The sequence below is a fragment of the Otolemur garnettii genome, unplaced genomic scaffold, assembly GCF_000181295.1.
Source record: "Otolemur garnettii isolate 467f Iridium unplaced genomic scaffold, OtoGar3 scaffold00054, whole genome shotgun sequence".
NCBI lineage: Eukaryota > Metazoa > Chordata > Mammalia > Primates > Galagidae > Otolemur > Otolemur garnettii.
Window position 1 is genome coordinate 8,240,740 of NW_003852449.1, and position 5,506 is coordinate 8,246,245.

Genomic DNA, 5,506 nt, shown 5'->3' on the forward strand with positions numbered 1-5,506 from the left:
GGAAAATGTTCTTCTGAGCAAAGTATCACAAAAATGGAAGAAAAAGTATCCAATGTACACACCCCTATTATGAAACTAATTTATACCTTTTATATGTAAGCTATAACCTAATAACAGCCTAAGAATACCGGGAGGGGGGAGGGAGAAGGGAGGGGGAATGGGTGGAGGGAGGAGGATTAGAGTGATCACTTCTGAGGTTTATCGTATAAGGGTACAAGTGAATCTTTCTAAGAGCAGAACGTGAACGTTTTAAAATAATAACTAAGAAAGTTTGATGGAAGTGTTTCGGATTGTGTGTGAAAACCCCACACTGTACCCCAGAAGTGCATTAATGTACATAGTTACCATTCAATAAAAAAAAAAGAAAAGAATTAAGCTAAAAAATGTAATTGTGGTAAGTTTTGGACACTTTGGAGAATAGGGCCTGTCAATGCCAAAAAACAATAAAATAAAACAAAATGGGCTAATCCATGAATTGACCCGCTCTCTCCATACTGTAGGGAGACAATTATCCAAAGGCCTCTTGTGTTTCTGTATGTCTTATGAAAAGGCATTGATAGCTTTTGTTCCAAACTAATTTTTCAAGGATGTTCGTATGGAAAATAGTTTTAGAATATAAAAGCTGTTTGTCCCTCTACTGCAAAGGACAGATTTGTTTCCTGATCAATATAGTAAACATGACTCTGGTGAAATATTTTAGTGAAAACTGACTTAACATAACAGATATGAAGACATAACAGATACCTAAGCTTCAGAGGCAAGAAAGCTAATAAGTAGATTTGTATTGCAAATCCCAGAAAGTTTCAGGAATTGCAGACCCCAAGTACATCTGAAGGCAGAGCATAGAATTGGGATGAAAACAGGAAAAATGGTTGAAAGTCTGTGTTTTTTTAAAACAAATTTTCCTTTCTCCTCAGTGAGAGAAACCAGATCCAGACCCACAACAACAATAACAACAAAAACCAGAACAAAGCTCCCTTTGATCTTAGTAAGTTGGCAGCAGGCAACAGATAAAACCAGATCAAAAGGCCCCCTGTGCAGACGCCCATTTGACCACAAGATGGCACCAGAGCTAGGCTGCAGAGGAGCCCCCCTCAGAACCTCCTTGGAGCCGCAAAGCCATCACTTAAGGTGCTTCGGTTTTTGTTTGTTAACAAGAAAGGGCCCCTCCCTGGTGAAACACCTGGCTGAAAAGAGACATTTGAAACATTCTAAAACAAATTATACAGACCATACAGTTTGGTCTAGCTGGGAAGATGGCACATGATGAGCAGACAACTGAAAGGACCCAAGAGCTATCTGTTTAAACCAGACATCAGAGACTGTTAGATAGCAAGCGTGAGCCTTCCATATAAACCACAAGGTATAAAAAGTGATCTAGAGGTTAGGTGAATATACATAACAATCAGAACCAGGAATAAAGACACTAGCATGTCTATGCATCATCTGGCAGGACTCCAGGTGGTTATCAAGAGGCCCAGGTATCCCTAAGCCAGTTGTTTTTGGGGGGTTGGGGAAGGGTCTCAAGCTGTCACCCAGGCTACCCAGGCTGGAGTGCAGTAGTGCAATTATAGCTCATCATAACCTCGAACACCTGGCCTCAAGTGAGCCTCCCACCTTGACCTCCTAACATTCTGGGAGTACAGGTATGAGTCACCATGCCCAGGCTGCAGACAAAATATTACATTAGATGTATTCTGTCCTTTAGCCCTTAATAAATACCACTGCAGGAGCTGGAAAATGTTCTTCTTAGTAAAGTATCTCAAGAATGCAAGAAAAAGTATCCAATGTACACAGACCTAATTTGAAACTAAATTATAGCTTTCATAGGAAAGATATAACCTAATTATAGACTTAGAATATGGGGGTGGGGTGGAGGGAGGGTGATTGATGGGGTCACTTCTATGGTTATCTTACAAGGATACAAGTGAATCTTTCTAAAAGCAGAGTACGAATGTCTTAATAACTAAGAAAATGACACGAAGTCTACATTAACCAGTTTGATGAGAGTATTTCGAATTGTATATGAAAACACCACACTGTACCCTGTGATTGCATTAATGTACACAGCTATGATTTAATAAAAAAAAATATATAAATAAATAAATAAATACCATTGCAAACACTACAGTTCTGTCACTCCCTGTGGAAGTAGATAAGTTAGCAAGAAAGAAACAAAACTAGTGTTGTCATCTCATTCCTTCACCCCCAGTATTATGCACATATGTCCTAGGAATCATCTCAGTGTCAAAAGGATGTGTGAGCATCAGAACCAGAGTGAGATTCAGGGCGTTTCCCCAAAGACGGAGAAAGGGCCGAAATACTGTGATTTCTTTAGGAGGCAAGAATCTGCAGTTTGGCATAATTAGACCAATGTTTTCAAAATAGCCACAGCTTAGACAAAGATTTTTGACATATTATAGTTGAAAGCAGGAACTGAAAAAAATAAAACCATTTCCTTTTACTACCTAATAATTTGAGACTGTTAAATGAAAGAGTTCCATTTCTAATCTTTGAATTCAACCTTGTCTCAGTGTGGCTTCTGCACTTATTAGTATGACACAAGAAAACACAATAAACTTTATAAATTCACATCATATGAATTATAGATGCCCTACCTCATTTCATTTTTTTTTTTCTATTTAGCTGGGGCTGGGTTTAAACCCACCACCCTCAGTATATGGGGCCGGCGCCCTATTCACTGAGCCACAGGTGCTGCCCTTCAGTTTTAGCTATAACTAAAATACTAGTTAAAATAGGTATTACAGACATAGCTACCACCAGGCCTCCTATATCACCCCAATCTCAGCCTACATCCAGCTGAGCTACCTATATTAATAACTATTTCCTAAACTTTCAAGTAACCTATAAATGGCACATGTCCTTAAAAATTGATAATGTAATTTTTCACATGGCCTCCTCCAAACATTCCAGTCTCTTATTTGCTTAACTCTCATTGTCTTCAAATTCCTCAAGACGTCTTGTTTTTTCATCTGTGTAATCTTCCCAGCCACTTTCACTTCCCTTTATTTTTATTCCCATTTAGCAAAAAAACTCTATCATTTCAGCTACTCTCCTAACTATACCTTTAGCTCCTTCACATTCTTGACATTATGCTACATCCACTCCAGAGTAATCCTAGACCTGGATTAATATTTTTCCTTACAAAATTTATTGGAAATAAAAATAGCCGATCCTGAAAGTTTGTGCAACTACAAATTCCAACTCCAACATTAGCCTGATTCTCAGCACACTATGGCTATCTTTCTGTTTCTCCCAAGACAGTTCTCTCCCATTTTCTATTAACAGCTGTTCCAAAATTTAACTATTCTTCTCACAGAGCAATCATAGTGAGGATTAGATACTTCTATACTTCCTTAAATCTGGCCAATGATCTCTCTTCCTGCATCACAGACAAAAAAGCCATGAGAAGACTTTAACATCAAGACTATTCCCTAGGCAGAGCAGTGGCTCACCCCTATAATCCTAGCACTCTGGGAAGACAAGGCAGGTGGATTGCCTAAGCTCAGGAGTTCAAGACCAACCTGAGCAAGCAGCGCAAGACCCCATCTCTACTAAAAATGAAAAACTGAGGCAAGAGGATCACTTGAGCCCAAGAGTTTGAGGTTGCTCTGAGCTATGATGCCAAGGCACTCTACCAAGGGCAACAAAGAGAGACTGTCTCAGAAAATACACTTATATATTCCCAACCTAAGAAAAAAAAAATATGCATCACTACCAGTTATTCCAGCCCTGTTAACTCTGTCCTCATCCTTTCTCTAGGCCCATATAGGGCAAGAGTGGTTGTACAGCTGTGCTTTACATAAGGGAACCCAGCTGACAGAGTGAGAAGGGCTGAAATCCTGTTTCATTGTCAGGCATCTAGTGGACTCCAACCTGGGACAGCGGTCAGCAAGGGAGATGGTGCTGAGGAAATCATGAAACTACACCAAATGTAGTGCATAAAACCAGAAGCCTGTAAGGGCATACACTGTTTGACGTGGCTGGTGGCAGCATGAGAACAAAGCTGGAATTCTGGAATCCTTTTATTGGGTACATAACAGAGTACATGTGCAAGAATGAACAGCAGGCATTAGTCAGCCGTCAAGGTTAAGAACGAGTGAGGGGAGATTGCAGCCCCAAGAAGGTAGAGTAAAGGGTAAACAAGGACATAGGTAATGGAAATTTGAAGTGGCCAGATAACAGTGCAACTAGAAGAAAGTAGGGGGGGCACGTCTCATCTCCTCAGACAGACATCTTAGCTTCTCTAGCCTAAGCTACTAGCGGATGGTCTCAGCTCTCCGGCACTGCTGATTTCCCCATGCAGGGATAGTCACCTAGACATTCCCCTGACTGAGCACTTTCAGACTCCTTTTTTCTCAATTGGGAGTACAGGAGTTGCCCACCTGTGGGCTTTACCTGGCTTTTGAAAGGCCCATGGGGTCTTAGCCTATCTATTCCTACATTCCATGGCTTTATCTCCAAGATCAGGACTTCTAAAATCTAGGCACTATTGAAATTTTAGTCTGATTAGTCCTTTTAGTGGAGGGGCTGTCCTGTGCGTTCTAGGAATTTTAGTAGCATCTCTATCCTCTATCCACTAGATATCAGTGACCCCATCCCTACCTGCGATAATCACAAATGTCTCCAGACATTGACAATTGTCCTTTAGAGGATACAAAAGTGTCTCTGCTTGAGAACCTCTGGCAATGAAGAAAGAGCATTTTTCTAATTCCTCCCAAAAGGCCATATGGTCAGCTAGTAGTCCTGTTAGAACTTACCATGGTCCTGGGTAGTCCTCCAGGATAAAGCTGTCCCAGATTCCTTGGCAGCAACTCTCACTCAGTGGGAGTCATGAGGCTTTCCGTCCCTTCCTGTTATGTCTGTTCATTGGACCCCAGACAAGTCTGCATGGGTTCCCACAAGTTCTAGGCCTAAAATGAGACAGATTATTCCATTAACTAGCTAACAGTAAACTAGGAAAAACTCTCTTCACCAGGCAGATTGAAACTTAAAGGAGGGACCAATCAGAGCAGCAGGCAGAGGTCTCAGTAGACAGATGATCACAGTCCCCTGGTCTCTACGCCTTCTCATTACACTTTGTTGTCCACAAACTGATTTATCCAGTTTTGTTTGAAAAATCATTAGCCACCCTGGCTCAGTGCCTGTAGCACACTGGTTATGGAACCAGCCACATACACCAAGCCTGGCGGGTTTGAACCTGGCCCAGGCCAGCTAAACAAGACAACTACAACAAAAAATAGCCGAGCATTGTGGTGGGCGCCTACAGTCCCAGCTACTTGGGAGTCTGAGGCAAGAGAATCGCATAAGCTCAAGAGTTTGAGGTTGCTGTGAGCCAAACACTCTGAGGACGACATAGTGAGACTCTGCCCCCCCCCAAAAAAAAGGTCATTAGCCACCCTTACCTGAATTCCTATTGCCATTCACCCTGGAACATGCTACAGGGAATTATTTCTCACATGAGAAGTGGCTAATTTAAAAAAAA